We start from the raw sequence: 19,624 nt of genomic DNA, 5'->3' as shown, positions 1-19,624 counted from the left end.
TCCCCACTTTATGGATGGGGAAGACTGAGGCCCAGGGGGCTACACGGTGTGTTAAGAAGAGTCAGCTGTGGGTGAGAGGAGACACAGCCTGGTGGGGTGGTGGCAGGCAGCCCGCTGGCCGTGTGACCACCGGGCTTCTGTTCTCTTCATCTGGAGGCGGAAGTCATCCCTGCTCTCCGGAGGGTCTGTCTGTCCGTCCCCGCGAGGTGCCAGCCCCGGGCGCTCTGTGCGTGCAGCAAACATGCAGCGGGCCATCTCACCGGAGCGGGCTCCTCCCGCAGGGTGCCCACGACGGACAATGCCAGGGTCTGGACCCGCCCCTTCTGTGCCAGGGGCGGTGAAGGCACCCATCGGATAGTTGTTGTGTGGGTTGTTGGGAGTCCGCATGTCCATCTCCTCACCTCCCTCGGGTCTTAGCTATTAGTTGCGGCCATGACGAGACGCCTGCAGGGTCTTTGTCCCTGAAGCACAGTGGCCCCAAACACTTTTTTTTTTTTTTTTTAACAGAGCATGAGCGGGGGAGGCACAGAGAGAGAGGGAGACACAGAATCCAAAGCAGGCTCCAGGCTCTGAGCTGTCAGCACAGAACCTGATGCGGGGTTTGAACCCACGAACTGTGAGACCATGATCTGAGCTGAAGTCAAATGCTTAACTGACTGAGACACCCAGGTGCCCTCATAGATGTATTTATTTATTTTCAAGAGAGAAAGAGAGAGCGTGAGTGAGAGCAGGGGAGGGGCAGAGAGAGAGAGAAAGAGAGAAGGAGAGAAAATCCCAAGCAGGCTCCTTGCAGCAGCGCAGAGCCCGACACAGGGCCCATCTCACAAACTGTGAGATCATGACCTGAGCCGAAACCAAGGGTGGGTTGCTGAGCGGACGAAGCCCCCAGATTCCTCCCCAGGCACTTCGCAGCTGGTTTGTATCTGCTCTTCTTCATCCTCACGGTCATGTCTTAGTAGTTCTTGGTAGGTGTTTCTCAGTTCAACCTTTTAACTATTAATTTGATGAGTGTATTTGTTTTCTCTTGCTGCACAACAACATATGAGGGACGTAGAGACAGAAAACAGCACATGTGTTCTGTTGGAACCTGGGCCCGGGCGCGGCTGAGCTGTGCCCTCTGCCCAGAATCTGCCCAAGCTGCTGTCAAAAGTATCCGCTGGGCCGTGTGCCCAATGGGAAGTTCCGTCAGGGAGTCCTCCCCTCCAAAGTCATTGTTTCCTTGTGGTTAAGTGACCGAGGGCGCTCGCCCCCTCCTGGCTGGTGGCCCGGACGGCCCTCGGGCCCTGTGGGCCGCCGCCAGCTCCGGGCGGTGCCCGCAGACCTCTGCCTTGTGGTGCTCTCTGCAGGAGACACGACAGACTCCTTCAAGGCCCCCAGGGGAGCCCGTCCCTTCAGCCTGCGAAGGCAGAGCCTTTCAGAAGGAAACACAATCCCCGGAGTCCCTCAGGAATGTTCTGGCGTCTGGAAGCCACAGGCCCCACCTCCGTGCAAGGGGAGGGGCGCGCACACCGATGTAGATCATCTGGGGGTCACCTTCAGGCACGTCTGCCACCCTGAGCTTAATAAGCTTATTTAAATTGTATAAAATAAGAGTAATTAGCTCAAAGCACTTCCCTCGGAGTGAAGAATTTATAATCCGTTTTGGCTATCAGATCTCTGTCTCGCTTTGTAGTTCTGGGCTGTGTTCTGGAGAGTTAAGAGAGCCAGACAAATGAGGTATTGAGCTTCTTATTTGGAAATCTGTTTGTTTTTTCTTGCCTGAATTGCGTGAAGTAAGAGGAAGAGTGGAGGAAATCGGGGATGAGAGTGAGCGGGAGGACGTGGGCGGTACAGGGCAGCGGGGAACGCGTGTGCGTCCGTTTCCTTGGCAAGCGCACGCCGCTGCCTTTTTACAGACGGTTTTATATTAACGCCTAGCTGTTATGTTACACATCTTCGTATAACTTCCCCGCAGTCTGTTTATCCTCTAGCCTTCCTTCGGCAGCCCCCTGATCCCCTTCTCCCACCCCCAGACCATCTAGTATAGGTCTGTCATATTTTCCCTCCTTCTTACGGTTGCCCCCAGATGTACGGTAATGTTTTTCCCTCCGTGGATCGTCTCCCACGCAGCCACGCCCTGTGGAAACCCTTTGACACTGCTGGCTGCTGTTCCAGCACATTCTTCTTCACGACAGTGTAATATTCCAGAGTGTGGATGTGCGGCCACCAGACTGGCCACTCCTCTGCTGACTGTCGTTTGTATTCTGTTTGTCACCATAGTAAGCAGCCTGATGGTAAAAACTCCGTACGTGCCCAGTGCATCCTTAGATCTCCTGTCTCTGGGGTGTAACTCCAGAGGTCGAATCGTGCCATCGGTCCGAAGGTTTGTGTGCCTTTAATTTTGATAGCTCTTGCAGCTTGATTTCCCCAGAGGCCTCACACTTCACATTCACCCCGGAGGTTGGAGTTTCCCTTTCCCTGGATCCGGCAGCCAGAGTCCTTACTGGCCTTGTTAGTTTTGACCAAGTTGAGAGGTATCGAATGAAATCTCATCACTGCTTCTAATTTGCATTTCCCCGGCCAGTGTGGGTCTGAGTGGCTTTTCATCTGTTTGGCTGTTTGGATGCTCTCGCCTGTGAATTTGCCTCCGCGGATCCTTTGCTCTTTTGTCTGCGGGGCCACTCGTCCCCTTCCTGTGGGCGTGTTGGAACCCTGTGTTGTGCAGATATTAACCCGCTTCTGGCCTCCGCAGGGCGCTTCTCATGTTGTCTGGTACTGAGTTTATGGTACTTTTAGCCAGGCAAGGTCCTGAATTGTTAGGTTAGAAACACCCACGTGGTCGTCCGTGGTTTCTGGGCCTCCGAGTTGGGGTGCCCGGGGGGCTCAGTTGGTTAAGCGTCCGACTTCGGCTCAGGTCATGATCTCACGGTCCATGGGTCCTCCGAGCCCCGCATCGGGCTCTGTGCTGACAGCTCGGAGCCTGGAGCCTGCTTCAGATTCTGTGTCTCCCTCTCTCTCTGCCCCTCCCTGCTTGTGCTCTGTCTCTCTCTCTCTCTCAAAAATAAATAAAAAGCATTAAAAAAAAGAAGTCTTCCTCCCTCCTACAAAATTTGCTTGACTTTCACGACAATTCAGTCTAACAGACCTTTGTCATGCCTCTGACCTGGGCCAGGCCCTCAGGACGTGGGGTAAATAAATAGTCCCATGCTCAAGGAGCCTCAGTGTTGTCCTCTGCACAGACAGGCGGGGCCTGGGATGGCCCAAGTGCCCAGGAAGGTCGTCCTCTGCTGGGGGCAACGTCATCTGTTCACCGCCTACAAGGTTCCTTTTCTCTCTGTTCTACGCTGTGGGGCTGCCTTAGCTGATGCTTCAGGGGTGTGGTCGAATCCCCCGGGTAAGGATGAGGGTGTTGAGGAGGGAGGGACAGCAAGAGGGTTGTCCTACTGAGGAGTCCCCACCCGGGCCACAGGAAGAGGTGTGGCAGGAGGGGGCGGGGGAGGTATGCACAGAAGGACCCAGAGCCCCGGCGCCCCCTCAGCGGAGCAGGAGAGCGTGGAATCTTCACTCCTTCCTGGTGCATCTGCAGAGGGAGGCAACGGCCAGCGTCTGCCGGCTACTTCCTGGTGTGCCTCGGGCCACTTTGCGCTGTGGTCTCCAGCGGGGGCTCCGTGGATCCCCGGGAGGACGTGAAAAGAGCCCTGAGCACAGGAGGCAGAGTCAGAACGTTCCCATTTGCATCTCTTTCATTTTCGCCTCTTTGTTTCCTTTAGAAAGTAGTTTATAATCTGTGGTTACTTCATCTGTTTCACTCCTTGCCTGTGTCCCCGTTGGGCTGTCTGCTCCACGAGAGCGGGGACCGGGCGTCCCCGTCTTTGGCGTAGCCCCGGCATCTAGTCAGTGCTCGGCACAGAGTCGGCGCTGGTTTCTAGCCTCGGGTAACGAGTGGATGTGTTTGTTGGCCCACACGGAGTGTCTTCCCTGCCTCGTGACAGGAGCCGTCATTCTGTAGCTGAGAAACCTAGATTCAGAGAGGGCAAGTTATTTGTTGAAAGTCACACAGCTATTTGGGTCTGGGAGGAAGAGAGCCAACATCTTCTGAGCGCCTACTGAATGTCTGGTCCCTCTATGCCTTGACTCCCCCTTATTGGCTACAGAAAGTAAGCTGAGATTCAGACTCGCAAAGTGACTTGCCTGAGGCCACTCAGCTGTGAGGTGGAGAAGCTGGGATTTGAACCCAGGTCCATTTGGGTCCCGAGCACTTTTTCTTCCCACCACTTCATTAGCAATTCCTTTCTGGGTCAGCTCAGGGGCCTGGTGGCCGTGGGGGGGGGGCGGTCACGTATGGACACACAGCATATGCCGGGGTCCCCGGCAGACACCCCCATGGGCGGCGGCTGGGAGGTGGCTGGGTCGGGCCACCTGATGGTGGGCGCAGGTCCCCAGGCACCAGGCCCCAACGCCCGGCTGATTTGCCCGCCTGACGAGGCTAGTGATGTTTTATGCATGGCGCCTAATTTGGCCCCGGCAGTCTCTGGCTATATTTAACACCATTAATCATTATTGTTGGCTCCCAGGGGGATGGATCCCTGATTAGTGTCAGAAACACATCACACGAGGAAGAGAGAGGGGGGAAAATAAGAGCTTCCTGCTCCCTGATCCCAGCTAGCTGGAGCCGAGACGCGTGTTCGCGGCACCCTCCTCTCCGCCATCTGGGGGCTGCGCGACTCCAGCGTCCTCGGCCTGCATCCCACACCTCCCGCGCTGGGCTGCAGCCAGGGCCCCCTCGGCGCCCCAGCACCCCCTCTTCTTTGCCTCAGAGCTCCGTGTAGCTCGGCCAAGCTCGGACCCCTGCCTCAGTCTGAGTGCAAGGAAGGGCCGCCCAAGCACTTATTAGGCTCCTACTGTAGGGAGATGTCCCCGCCCAGTGCCGCCCCCACCTTGTCCCCATCACACTACCTCCCATCTTCCCAGAGGATGGGTTTCCAATCCTCCTTGATGAAGAGAGAACTGAGGCCCAGAGGTAGGTTTCACAGGCCTGGAGCTGGTTCAATCCAATGCGTGGGGACAGCCGACATTTACAAATGACTCCTTGAGGGTTGTGTGACCTGTGGCTTTGCCTTCAGGTATCTTGGAAGGGTGTCCTATAGCACTGGGCATGGGAAAGAGCCCGGTCTTTCTCAAAATCTAATATAAACCTACGTGGAGACCAGGGGTCTGTGTCCAACACTTATTCTCTGTCCCCTCTGGGCTCAGGTGGGTGAGGGGAGCCCCTTCTTATGCATCCCCTCCTTCCCTCACTCGCCCTGCCCCCACCTTGAGGTTGGCATCGGGGACCGTGGCTCCTGTCTCTTCCCAGAGTCCATGGGGCTCTGCTGAGCAGAGTCTGCCCTTCTGCTCCTGGTGGCGGCCTCCCCTTGGCTTGGCTTTGGCGCTTTGCCAAGACCTTCTCCTCCAGCAGTAAAGTTGGGAGACCCAAGAACAGAGAAGGTGAGGACAGAGGACCCTGTCCTGCTATCACTAGTCACCCAGGTTGGTGGCAGACTAAAGGTGGAGGAGAGCCAATCAGAGGCAGTGGGGTGGGGGCGGAGATGGACCCAAGGGACAGATCCCATGGGAGGACTCTGTGATTTTCCCTGTGGGGATGGTCAAGTCCAGCAACTTCCCTGGGGAGGGGCTGGTCTTGAGGGGTCCCTGTTGGGGGAGGGGCTTGCAGGGGCCGACTGGGTCCCTCTCACCCTTGTGGACGTGGGGCTGATGCATGTGACCACCTGCTATGTGCACAGGCCCTGTACAGAGGGCTCTGTCCCCGGAGCTGCTGGCTGCGAAGTGTTACTGCTTCGTGGGTAAAAAGGGAACTATTTTGATGTTTCCGCTTCCTGCCCTTAATAGAGTTTCTTCAAATTCTCCTTTCCTGGACCTTAATGCCTTTGACGGTTTTCGCTATTTTCTGGGCCCTTGCAGTTATCAGAACATCATCTGATCTGTATTCGGATCTCAGATCTCATGTCCTGTCTAAAGCCCGCAAGCTTCCGTCCCCAGGTCCTCAGGAGGGGCGGAAGGAAGGCGGCTCACTCCTCGGCGGACTGGGCAGGTGGCGGGGGGGCATCTGCTCTCACTTGGGTTGGTTCTGTGCACTCTGGGGGTCCTGCTGTTCCAATGGCACCTCCAGGTTCCAGCTCCTTAATAAAACTCCGTCTCTTTCCTACGTCACCTCTCCATGGCCATCGCTCTGCTCTCTGTAAGACTGGCCTTCTGTGCACCGTGTGTGGGGGGCGTTGGGGTTCAGGGCTGGTTCTGTGGCCTTTTGGCAAATCCTGGCAGGGGACAGGAGGGGGTGGTCTGACCCCAGTTCTGGGCAGAACCTTGTCAGCTGTTTCCAGAATCTGAGAGCACTTGGATATCTTTATCTCTCATTTGGCTTCAGCGGTAATTCCAGGGCTCCGGGCAAAGCCCCACCCATACTGGCTACACACAGATTTCTCTTGTTGTCTTCGTACAACCACTCTCTTTGGTTTAGGGGATTATTCCCACTGTGGGTGAGGAAACAGAAGCTCAGAGAGGTGCAGTCATTTGTCCAAGGCGGCTCAGAGATGGACAGTGGATGAGATTTGAACCCAGGTTTGGTTCACCTTAAGGCCCTGGCATATGATCCTAGATTATGGAATCCAAGTTCCTGGATGGGAATCTGAGAGTCTCAGCTGCCTTTGCCTTGGTTTCCTCATCTGTAAAACATGGATGACGATTGACAACAGCCAGGGTTGTTGGGAGGATTAAATACGTTATACCTTAAGACTCGTTATTGCATTTGCTACTGGGCTGTTGTTGGCATTCTCCATTGACTTCACTACTTCTGCGTCCTATAGGAGAAGTGGCTTTCAGGCCTCAAAGCCTGGGAAATAGACACTGAACAACCAGGAGTCTCTATGAGTTGTGTTTCTCCTTTTGCTTTGGCTGCTAGGAAGCTCAGTCAAATTGCTGCAAGTATATAAACCTTCCTGGTCTCATCTTATCTACTTTTCTCTTTGCTATAATTTTTTTATGTCATTGTGTCTTACTATCTATTATATGAAGTTACATAACATTTTCCTGGTTGTCACAGACCGATATTGCCGTCACAAGGGAAGCTGAGGGCAATGTAGAGATCCTAGAAAGTTGCTCTTCCAGATGGTGCCTAGTTCTTTCCCTGCAGAGAAAAGGGTGTTTGAAAACTGACCCACTGTTGTGGGAGGGAGTGGGTAAGCCATACTAGCAAATCCCTTTATCCTTTGAATCCTAAGATAGGACAATGCACTGATAAGGTCTGCAAAAGGAGGATTACCTCATAGGTCCCCCTATCAGCTTAAGGTTGATGCAAAAACACCAAATAAGTGGCCTAAGCAAATAGTGTAGAGGTGGGGTCCATCATGGCCTGGCATGGGACCCACAGTGCTGGGACTCAGTCTTCCTCTCTATTTCTGCTATGCCATCTATAGCTTCTATTCCCCAAGGCCCTCTTGCTCCCAGATGGTTATCGGAGCTCGCCAGCATGCCTGCATTTCAGCCAGCAGAAGGAAGGGAGGAAGGACAAAGAAGGGCATTGCTTTTTCCCATTAAGGACACTTGCTAGAAGCTGTAGATAGCCCCCCCACCCCCGCTTTCTCCCCACTGACCAGTTTTACAGCCACGCCTAGCTTCCAGGGAGGGCTCATCTGCGCAAACTTGGCTTTCTCTGAGCCCATTTCCTTCCCGCTAAACACACCAACCACCTTGTAGCGCTCTTAAGAGGATTAAATAAGAACATAGTAAAATATAACAGGTGTTGTGCAAATGTAAATTTCCTTCTATTTTTAGTTTTCCCTTCCCTCCATTACTTGGGCTGAAGAGGGAAGCTTTAGCTACAGGGGAAAGATTTAGGAGCAATAAAAAAAGAACACTCTTGGGGAGAAAATATTGCAACACACACACGGGAACGCTGGGGTAACAGATTCCCTTTGGCTCCTATCACTGAGACTGTAAAGGCTGTAAAACAGAAAATAAGAAACAGAGCCGGGTCCTGTGGTGATCACTAGAGGTTAGATGTGTGTAGACGGGGGGTGTGGACCCAGTGAACTTGGAAGGACGGTATCTGCCCTTTGGTTCCTGAACATGGCTGTGATGGCCTTCCCTCCGGGCGCTCGGGGCTCGCAGAGGCACATCTGGGTCTTTTCCAACTGAAGACAAGGGTGGGCAATTCCAAGACTGCACACCAAGCAAACTGGCATGGGGTGGAGCCTTGTGCAGTCGCTCGTTCCCCTGACGCCCACTTCCTGCCAGGGCCGAGCCCCCAGGAGCCCCTCTGGGGCCTTTCAAAGCTGAGCTAGTGCAGGAGCCCAGCAGGCAGCTGGCTCTGCTCAGCAGAAGCTTCTGGGCATGCTGCTTTCCAGGGGGTGTCTCACCAGCGCGGGGATGTTGAAGTCAGCAGTGGGGCAGCATGGCCTGGGCTCCCCCCACCCCAGCGGCTGCGGCTACTGAGCATGCCCAGACCGACGCTGCTGGCTATGGCTGGCTCCCTGGAGGGTGAAGGGGAAGAGGAGGGACGGGAGGTGGTTTGGGTGGGCATTAACTTGACAGAGGGGTGGGGGTAGCTGTGTGTGTGTGTGTGCACGTGCGCATGTGTGTGCATGTACAGATCCTGGCACAAGGGGTGCTAGAACTTTCCAACCTCCAGGCTCACACAGCTACCACGTGGCAGGTCCAGGATTCAAACCTCACATCTGCTTGGCTTCAGATGCCAATGGTATGCTTCTTGACCTTGGCTTCTAAATTCTCCCAGGTGGACCCTTCACCTGGTAAGATGATCTAGAGGTAGCTGACCGAGTAGGGAGGTTTAGGGGCAGAATTAACTTGTGCTCCTAGAGTTAGCCCATTCCATACCCAGCTGGGAATTTCCAGAACGACAGAGTTGGCATGTCTCTGGCACTCCGGTGGAAACAGACCAGCCCTGGGAGCTGGGGTGCGTGGCAAGGTCCACTTTGGGGGACTAATAGGAGCCCCTCTGCGCAGTCATCTCTAGGCTGCAGCCAGTGGGCGGGGGTGCCCCTCAGAGCAGTAGCCATCACTGGGCGGGCCCCACCCTTCCTCCCCCCAGGCTTATAGCCCTGCTGGGGATCTCCTGTCTCTCAGTAGTACATGGTTTAGCAGAAAGAGAGCAGGCTTCCGACCAGACTGGGCTGAACACCCGAACCCCTCCTGGCCAGCTGGCGGCCCAGGGCAAGTTCGCCAGCACCCAGGGGCCCCCGCGTCTGCACCTGCACATCAGAACTGCCCCAGCCACCTCCTGGGACACTGAGGGACCCTGGTGGTGCCGATCACGTGCCCACGCCCTGCTGGGATGGATGGGTGTTTGGTCCACAGGAGCTGTGAGTCATAATGCCGGGACGCCTGGGAGACCATGGGTGCTGTCAGCAGAGTAGGTCCATTCGCTGCTGAGCTGAGCCAGCACCACGCTGGCATTTCCTGCGCCGTGTCCAGTGGGCATGAGTGCCCCAGGGAAGAGGGGTCTGGAGCCAACGTGTGTGGGAGATGTTGCCTTAAATAGGCCTTCCTCTCATCCTCTCCATAGAACGCTGTGTAGTGCAGGGCCTGAGAACATTCTGGAAGCCCGGGGACTGGACATGACGCTAGCGGTGTTCCCTTCTTACTGGCTGTTTGTAACCTCTCTAAAGCTCAGTTTGCTTATCTGTGAAAGGGGAAGAGGGTCCCTGGCTTTCTGGGTAGCTGTGAGGTAGGTAAAGCTGTGGGCACAGCGCCTGGCACACAGTGAGGGCCCAGCAAGCAGTAACCATTATGCCCAGCAGAAGGAGGATGTGAGATGCCAGGGTAGGGGGGCCCAGAAGCTGAGGACTTGGCTCCATGGAGACGAGGTAGGACCTGGAATCCCGGAGACCTGGAATGTTAGCAGATCTGAATGGGGGAGAGGGCAGAGGTGAGGGAGGAGGGGGGTTCTGCTCTCTCCATAAAGGCTTTTGTGTAGCCAAATCCTAGGGGCAGATTCCCTGTCCAGCTCCTCCCCCCACCCCGAGTCTGCTTTAGGGGCACCTGGTTCTCTCTGGATCTCAAAGAATTAGCTAATTAGGTGGCTCTGCCTGGAAGGCAGAGATCGTATTGGTTTGTGATTCTGCGAAATGTGTGGGGGCCTTAAGCCGCCTTTACCAGCCCCGGCCCTGTCTCTGTCTGGTCCTGAACGACACGGACTGGGTGCTGGTACCACAGGGTGGAGCACGTGGCCTCCCCTCCTTCCACCCCCATGCAGCCTTCACGGAAGGCCAGGGAGTTCACGGTCAGGTGTGGGAGCGCACAGCGCATGCGCAGTGAGGACCGGCAGCCCGGGCGGGGTCTGCGAGGGAGGGGGACCTCTTGATGCCGCGAAGCAGGACTGGGTGGCCTCCGCTCTCAGAGGCACCCTAAGAGCTTACTTGCCGGGTGCTGAGTCAAGGGAAGGACATTCAGCCAGCAAATGAGAGAGAGAGAGAGAGAGAGAGAGAGAGGGAGGGAGAGGAAGACTAAGATTGAGACTGAGATTTGAAAGGCCCACAGAGTTTTCTATGAGTTCTGGTTTCCAGATTTGTGAGTCTGAGTCGTGCCCTAATTCCTACCAGGAATGATTGAATCCGGCGTAATTGCCTTGCACCCATTCCTCATACGCTTTTCACTCGCCCAAACTAGGTTAACTTTTAAAAAAGTCTTCTATTTTTGTCCCTCAGGTAAGGCGAGTGCACGTCACTCTGTCATCTGTCTGGTCAAGGCCCTTCTCTGGTTTCACTTCCTTCAACTCTGTCATCCCCAGCCCGGCTGCGACGCCCGTGGGAATGCAGCGCTGCCGGCCCGTCCTGATGCGTGGGCACCGTGCACGACGTGCAGGCTTTACGGCTGACTTAGGTCACCAGGGTCGTGCTCCTGATGAGCTCATTGTATTTGTTAACCGTTCCGACTCAACCCTGTTTCAGAGTTACACCTGTGGCTGGAACGTCAGGGACGAGCAGGATGTCCACGGATGCGTCCCCGGCTCTGTCTGTCCTTGAGGGCCGCCCACGTGGGTGACAGCTCCAGGTCCTGCTCCACAAACAAGGCTTCAGGGGATGCCCTTGTGAAGCTCCCTCACGGGCTTGGGAGGGGGGGGTTGTTTCTCTGGGGGTGTAGACCAAGGAGTGGGAAGGCCCAGTCACCGGGTTGCCCCAGATGACCGTCCAGAAGGTCCTGCTGGGCTCCCTTCCACCAGTAGGGCTGGGAGCTTCCCTTCCCGCCCCTCCCCCGCATCTGTTGGTCATGCTTTAGTGTCACTCGTCTGGCACATGTGGGACCTCTCATTGCTTTACTATGGGTGTTTGAGCGAGGTGCGGTGGCACACCTCCGTCTGCTGGCTGGCTGTGTGGACTGCCGGGCCCTGAGCCGGCTAGTCACACCCCTCCCCATTTCCCCGTGTGTCGGTCCTTTTTCTCGTGTTGGCGTGTAAGAGCCCTTACTTGTCACTCTTAGACATCGCCGGGGTCTTCTCTCATTGCGATACGTGTCTGTTGAATCCATCTGTGCTTTCATGGAACAGAAATCGATCACTTTTATGTTGTTAAATCTCTCCCGTTTTTTGTTTTTGGCCTTGGAAATCGTGTGCATGTGTGTGTTTTAAAAGTCCGTCCCTCTACGCCAAGGCCCAAAAGATCCTCCGATGGTTTCTCCTCTTAGCTTTCAGAGTCTGAGTTTTTAAATGGACGACTTGGATCCTTCCGGCTCCTGTCCTGTGTTCTCTGCTCTGCGCTATCCGTCAGTCCCGCCCCCGCCCCCACCGCCCACAGCTTAGGCTCCTCCTCCAGGGCAGGGACCGCCTTTATCAGGACTCGGCTTGTCACACAAGGGAGGTTCCTCCTGAGCTCTCTCTGCTGTTCCGCGTTCATCTATTTTTATCCGAGCAGCACAGCTGTTTTAATCGCCACTTCTCTGGAGCTGCTCTTCGTTCCTCGGAGCCCGGAGACTTCGTTCTTCTTTCTCAAGATTGAGCAATTTTCTTCTTCCAGATGAGCTTGATCAGGGGCGCCTGGGTGGCTCAGTGGGTTAAGCGTCCAACTCTTGATTTCAGCTCAGGTCAGGATCTCACGGTTTATGAGTCTGAGCCCGGAATCAGGCTCTGTGCTGACAGTCCAGAGTCTGAGATTCTCTCTGTCCCTCTCTCTCTGCCCCTTCCTTGCTCGCTCGCTCACTCTCTCAAAATAAACTTTCAAAAAGAATAACTTGATCAAATTCTATAAAAAAATGGGCTTTGGTTTTTATTGAAGTTGCATTAAAATTTCTGGATTAATTTGGGGAGTTAACATTAATGATGTTCACATGACATTTATGTATCTTTTTTGGGGTCATGTGATAACTTAAAACTTCTCCTTATACAAGTCCTGGGCATTCGGGTCAGTTGTAAAATAGGTTATATCTTTTCATGGATAACATGAGTGGCATGCCTCGCTGGTTATTAGCAGTGCAGAAGAATCTGGTTCCTTTATAAGTCCATTGTTCTGAACACGTTTCAACCCTTTTACGCTTTTGTTCTATCAGTGCTGACATTTTTGTCTTAAATATGAACAGTGATAGTTTTCTCTCTCTTCTTATTATTTTGTGTTTTATTTCTTTGTGTCCTAACGCATGGGCCAGCACCCCCAGTGCCGTATCGAAAATGCAGTAGCAATCCGAGCACGCTTCTTGCCATATTCCTGTGTGAAAAGGAAGAGAGCCAAGAGCGTTCGCTCTAGGTTTTATGATGCAGCATGGATCCAGTTAAGGAAATTCTCTTCAATTCCTTGTTGAGTTTGCAAGCATAGATGTTAAATTTGACCAGAAGTGTTTGTCAATCTCTTGTGATAATTCTTGCACTTCTGTGCTAAACCTTACCGTGTCTAAAAGTAATTGTAAAGTTCTATGCGCCAGACCGTGTTATGGGAGCTTAGTAAGTATTAACCCAATCCTTTTAACAACTCTGAGTAAGGCATCGTTTTTTATCCCTTTCTTAAATGAGGCAAAGGAAGGCACCGAGAGGCTCATTAACTTGCCCAAAGTCACACAGCATGTCAGGCCCAACTCTAGCATTTGTAGGGAACGAGTATATATGAATAGTCACGTATCAACTCTAAATATGTAGACAGTGGAATATTCCTAAACCAGAGAAAGAATGAAGTTGTGCCCTTGCAGCAACAGGGATGGATCTAGAGGGTAGAATGCTAAGTGAAATAAGTCAGAGAAAAACAAGCACCGTATAATTTCACTCATATGTAGAATTTAGGACAAAAAACACATGAACAAAGAAAAAAGAGCCCAATAAAATAGCTGAATCTTAACTAGAGAGAACAAGCTGGTGGTTATCAGAAGGAAGGTGGGTGAGCGGATGGGGGGCATGGGTGATGGGGATTACAGAGCACACTTACCATGATGAGCAGTGAATAGTGTACATAATTGGGGACTCACCATATTGTACACCTGAAACCAATAGAATGCTGTATTAACTCTATCCTCAATAAAAAATTTAAAAACTGTTCTAAAACAAAAACCCCACTCATACATAACTTAAATTTCATTTCAATTTAAAATAAAGTTATAGGGGTGCCTGGGTGGCTCAGTCAGTTAAGCCTGTGACTTCGCTCATGTCATGATCTCGCGGTCCGTGAGTTCGAGCCCCATGTCGGGCTCTGTGCTGACAGCTCAGAGCCTGGAGCCTGCTTCGGATTCTGTGTCTCCCTCTCTCTCTGCCCCTTCCCCACTTGCACTCTGTCTCTCACTCTCAAAAAAAAAAAATAAATAAACACTCAAAAAATTAAAAAAATAAAGTTATAAAACAAGTTAACAAATGTTAAATAAAATCTATTCTGCTCTCCTGCCTGAGAAATCTACCTTGATAAAGATCAAATCTACGAGATACCAAGATCACCGAATTTAATTATTACCAGACCTTTCAGTATTCTGTTAATAAGTCAGAAATGAAGTCATACATAATTCATCAACTACCTATTTATTCCATATAACTTCCTTCTCTTGCCTCCAATTCAGTAAAATAACTAAATTTTATTGTAATCAAGGCTTTCACGTAATCTGTGTTCTATTGATAGGAGTGAGATAAAAGATAAAAAATAAAATGCTACGTACAAAGTATACAAAATTAAACTTTTATGAACTATAAATTAAATGTAAACAAATAAAAAAGAATTTCATAAGCTTTCAGAAGCTTTTCATCTAAAATTCAAAACCACCTGCAAACATTATGAGGCAAAGTGTACATCGATACCATTTTTAAATTCGTAACTCTCTGAAGCGTTCTGAACAGATCTGTTCAGTGTCTCTGGGTCCCTGAGCTGCCGCGGGAATGGGCTGTGAACGCTGGGGTGGCCCGGCTGATGCACGGGGGCCTCTGTTCGCATGGACGGGGGAGCCTGCAGGAAGGGAGCGGTGGTCGGTCCCGTGGGCCGCTATGGCAGGGGGGCTGGGAGGAGGTTCGAGATGCTGGTTAATTTGTCTTTCCTCTTAGCAAAGAGCCTCTGCTGCTCCGTGCCTCCCACACCTGGAAGCTGGGTCCTTCTGGCCCCCAGCCTCGGCGCTCAGGTGGCCTCTTGTTCCAGTGACATTGAATAGGAGCCTCTGCACGGGCTGCTCTGGGTCCTGAATAGTGTTGGTTATGAGGGCGGATGTTGGGTTGTGTGGCCGAGTGACTGAGGATGCACATATGCATGCATGTAGGTATGCCTGTGTGTGCATGTGCACGTGTTATGCGTGCATGTGTACATGTGCACACAGACTCCCCAGGGTCCAGGGGAGTTATGCAGCTAGCAAGGAATGCATGGGGTCGTTGGCCTTGGAATGCAGACTGTCTGACCTGAGCTGACCCGTGCTCCCTCTTTACCAAGTTGCTTTATCTTGACACTGTCCCTGGTTAGCTGATACTTTCTAAAAATAAATTTTATATTATTAAAATATTTTTTTGAGAGAGAGAGAGAGACAGAGAGACAGAGTGTGAGTGGGGGAGGGCTAGAGAGAAAAGGAGACACAGAATCTGGGCTGTCAGCACAGAGCCTGACGTGGGGCTCAACCCCACAGACTGTGAGATCATGACGCTTACCCGACTGAGCCCCCCAGGCGCCCCTGGTTAGCTGCTACTTTATGTTGGAGTTACACTCACGTACGTTCCTGAGTGGAACGGGCTTAGGATTTTCTTTGCTTGTAGTATCCTTAGTTGTGGATGTCACTTTATACCAACTTCATCAGATGAGTTCGGGGCTCTGTTCCTATTTCCTATAACCGAGGGATAAACCATTTGGTAGAGCTCACCTCTGTGCTCACCTCTACACTTACCTGCGGTCATGGCCCCCTGGGAGGGTGTCTTTAATTACCATATCAATGTATTTAATGGTTGGTTCTCAACATTTTTGTTTCTTCTTTTACCAATGTTGGCATTTTACATTTTTCTGGACATTTCTGTTGGTTTTCAAATTTGTGACCTGCCCAGGATGGCATGGGGCACAAGTGTGGTCTCCTGGCCTCCCCTGGGGGCGCTGCCTCGGTCTTGTCCTCCGGGCTGCGGTTTCCCCGCAGGGGCCCGGCCACCGCCGGATTTCAGCATGGAAGCAGGTTGGGGCCCGGGAGGGGGTGGCTCGAGGTGGCTCGTTTGGTTTCTGTGTCACGTGGGGCCTCCGGTGGCTGGAAGTGAGTGGAGAGAGTCCACACGGCATCGAGGCCCCGTGGAGAAGGTTCTTCACATGGGTAGGGACACCTGTTAGCCATGATGTGTGATGAGGAAGTGAGCAGGGGACAGTGTGTGTGCACGGTTGTTCCTGATGGAAGCCATGTGGTCCAGATGACGGCCCCTGTGATTCAAGGGAGAGAAGCTCAAGGCGAGGGTTTTTTTTTTTTTAATGTTTTTTATTTATTTTTGAGAGACAGAGAGAGACAGCATGAGCAGGGGAAGTTCAGAGAGAGAGGGAGACACAGAATCCGAAGCAGGCTCCAGGCTCTGAGCTAGCTGTCAGCACAGAGCCCTATGCGGGGCTGGAACCCACGAACCGGGAGATCATGACCTGAGCTGAAGCCGGACACTTAACTGACTGAGCCACCCAGGCGCCCCCCAAGGCGAGGATTTAAAAGCCAGTGAGATTTGTGTTCAAGCTCCAGTTTTGTCCAATTTGTCCAGCTATATACCTTTGGAAAATTCTTCTGTCTTCTTGTCTACAAATTGGTAAATTGGATATGATCCTGACCTCATAGGGTATGTGTGAGGCATAGGCAAAACAATACAGGCAGCACAGGAATTGGCCAGGCTGGCTCAAACAAAACAAGGATGCTCAGAGAATTGAACACCCAGGAGGAGCCTGGTTCAGGAGCAGTCTGATCCAGAAGTTCATGACGTTGCCCACTGGCTCCATTTCTCTGGGATGTTCTGGGCTTTACCCTTCTCCACAGGCCCACTATATCCTCAGGTGATAGCCATACGGTAAGGATGGGAGTTTCAGATCTGACATGCGTATGCTTAACAGAAAATGGGTCTTGGAGGCAGCCCTCTGCGAGAAGAGAAAAAGCGTTCTTTCCCAGAAGCCCTGAGTTAGTGTCTCCTTGTCATTGGTTTACATTGGGTCACCTGTCCTTCCCTAAACCAGTCACCGGTCAGGGGGTTGGGAGGCAGCCCTGAGCTGAGGGTTAAGTGCAGGGTGGGTCCAAAGCCAGGTGCAGGGGCTGTGGACCAGGCGGGGGAGGCCACGGTGCCTGCCCCCTGATGGTTACGGCCACTTCCTGACTGGCCTTCCTGCTTCCACCTGTGCCCGCCCCTCATCCTTAGGCCAGAGCCCGTGGGGTTCGCCTAACGTGCAGGGGGTGGGGGGACGACCCCTCTCATCCCACTCAGAAACCTTCAGGGGCACCAACTTCCTTTACGGTTTCCAAACCAGGCCCCCGATGCTCTGTACCCCATGCTGCCCACTGAAAACCATCCTCCACACCCGGGTCTGTCCCTTCCAGCCATGCTGTGTGCACTCCCACCTGGAGCCCTTACCCATCTCTTCCCCAGATGTCGGCATGCTTTGTGCCCTCATGTCTCCGCCAAGTGGCCCCTCCGAGGATCAGCCTGTTGAAAATAGGGATTTCTTCCTGTATATCTACCCCTGTCCTTTGCTTCATATTCCCTTGTAGCCAATATTTTATAAAACGAATCTGTTTCCTGCCTCCCTCTGGCGCATATGCACACACCAAGGGCAGCTCCGTGGCCTTCTTGTCCGCTGCTCCATCTGCAGGGCCCCGCACAATGCCCGGTGTACAGTAGGTGCTCAATAAGTATTTGTCAGAGGTTGTAGCTCTAGCCCCGCCCCCTCCTCCTACCAGCCCAGCGAGGACTCCGCTCTCACTTGCCGGCCTTGTCCGAGGACCAGGGCGGGAGGCCTCAGGGACCAGAGGTCACCTGGCCCAGTGTTCTGTGGCATGTGTCCTGGACATCGGGGTGTCTGCTCTGATCCTGGGTGGCAGCTGGGCACCTGGTGAAAGGCGTTGCTCTCCCCTTACCGTCTCACCGTAGGCTGCCAGGATCTTATTAGCCCTGTTTACACGGCCAGGATGTCGAGCGATTAATTTTTAATGGCTTGGTTTATTGCATGTTTGAATGGTTTATTGAGTAATTCCCACATTTAAGTGATTAATTCCCCAGGGTTCAGAACGACTGGTTAGTTTTACATTAATCAGGGTTTCTGAATGCCAGGAGACAATCAATCAATCCTTCCCCGCCAGGGAGAGTAATGTTAAAATACCTCAAGGTACAACGGAGGTACGAAAAGAGTAATTAAAACCCTGTCTTCTCCTCATGCAGATTTGATGTCTCTCTCTGTCTCTGTCTCTCTCCATTCCGCCTCCCTCCCCCAGCCTCAGTGAAGGGACTCCCTGAACCCAGTTACTCCTTGGAAGGATCAGCTCCATCCTGCCCTCGGCCTTCCCCTAAGGAGGTTCAGCCCATCGGCTTCCAGGAGGTAGGGCCTGCTCAGCTCCCTGCCCCGGGGAGGGGGCTCAGTTGAGGGCCCCTGGCTTCTGCCTCCCAGCTTGGGGAGAGCTGAGAGCCGTGTCTGGCCTCATAATAAACTGTCTGCTACCACCCGCTAGCCCGGCAGGTGGGGCAAGGGCAGGGGGCTTGGGGTGGGGGCTCCCTACCACGGATCCCCATGTGAGCTGCTCTTGTGTCCGTATGAGTTCCTTATGGCTCCTATGACAAAGGACCACAGACTTCGTGTTTGATACAAGACAGATTGGTTGGTTACCTGATGGTTCTGGAAGCCTGGGCCAGCATTGAGTGAGTCTCAGGGGCTACAGTCAGGCTCTGGGCAGGGCTGTGTTCCTCGCGGAGGACCCCAGGAGGGACCCATCTCCTTGCCTCTCCCAGTGCCTGGTGGCCGCCTGCACTCCTGGGCTCGCGGCCCCGTTGTTGCTGCCTCTCCAGATCTTTCTCTGACTTTGACCGTCTTCCTCTGTCGTGCACATTTAAAGGCCCCTTGTGATCCCCTTGGGCTCAGCTGGATAATCCGGGGCACGGGCCCTATCCCAGGAGCAGATGATAAGTGGCCCGAATTCCACCTGCAGCCATAACACCCCTTCGCCCCATAACCTGATATGTTTGCCGGTTGGGGGATCGGAGCGGGGATGTCTTTGTGCTGAGCCGCCCATGGCATCGGGTGGCTGGGAGCAGCGTGGCTGTCTGGTTAGAGGCATGAACTCTGCAACCAGACCGTGGGTTCATACCCTCGTTCAGTGCTCAAGGGCTGTGGGAACTTGGCAAGGTTCCTACCTGTGCCTCAGTCTCTTTGCAGAAACCCCCGAGGACAGGGCTGGTGTCTAGCCCACGGGGTGGCCCTGCTCACGAGGTGGGGAGTGACGTGCCCGCATGACACAGGGATCCCGGGACGTATGCTCAGGGTGAGCGGCGGTCAAGTGCCCATATCCAAACACGGGATGTAAACCGGAGTGACACTCCCCATGTCACCAGGCTCCTCAGGACCTGGTGAAAATGTAGATAAAGATGCTGAGTTCCTTGCAAAATGTTTCCACCAAACACAGTCATTTGAGGGAGCCTTGATGGACAGACCCTGGGGGCCTTTGGGCACAAAAACAGTGCAGACCCCACGGGAGCGAAGACCCCGGGTTAAGAGGCTCCACTGACTAACGGGAGCTTACATGTGACGGTTCTGTGCCGTTTCCTTGAAGCCATATTGCTTGTCCTTGGAGCATCCGCCGAAGGCAGTTTTGGTCTCAGCTGAAAATGGAGGCTCAGTGAACTGGTTACCTGGAGGCCACGTGGTTAGTCAGGGCGGTCGTGGATTTGAATCCTGAGCGCCCTGTGGACTGGGGGCCTCAGAGCCAATGCCTTCCTTCGCATCTGTAAACTCTAGTCACTGCCTCTGTGCACTGGAGACGGTCCAGGGCCCTTGGCATTGGCTTCTTGTGCAGGTTAAATGAGATAATACAGGGGAGGTGCCTTGCCCCGTGCCTGGCGCACAGGCAGTTCCAGCAGGTGTTCTGTGGTCATCATGGAGGAGGGTGCTCCCATGGGAACGTGGTCTGGTGCTAGAAGCTTTCTGGAGTAAAGGCCTGGCTCGGACCTTAAAGGCTGGAGAAGTTTCAAGGAAGGGAATTTCAGGCA

At 53.3% G+C, this 19,624-nt stretch overlaps 1 protein-coding gene across 1 annotated transcript in view; it reads left to right on the top strand.

Annotated features, from left to right (window-relative positions):
• The first annotated feature begins 3,329 nt into the window (after window positions 1-3,329).
• The window catches only part of ACTL8 (actin like 8), a 34,148-nt gene continuing 17,853 nt past the window's right edge, over window positions 3,330-19,624 (top strand). Inside the window, exon 1 of the mRNA XM_029949347.1 lies at window positions 3,330-3,373. The gene's annotated coding sequence lies outside the window, so the exon portion shown is untranslated. The remainder of the gene's footprint in view (window positions 3,374-19,624) is intronic.

Source organism: Suricata suricatta, chromosome 8, assembly GCF_006229205.1.
Source record: "Suricata suricatta isolate VVHF042 chromosome 8, meerkat_22Aug2017_6uvM2_HiC, whole genome shotgun sequence".
Lineage (NCBI taxonomy): Eukaryota > Metazoa > Chordata > Mammalia > Carnivora > Herpestidae > Suricata > Suricata suricatta.
Note: the sequence above shows the minus strand (reverse complement) of the source record. Positions and strands in the feature narration are given on the sequence as shown.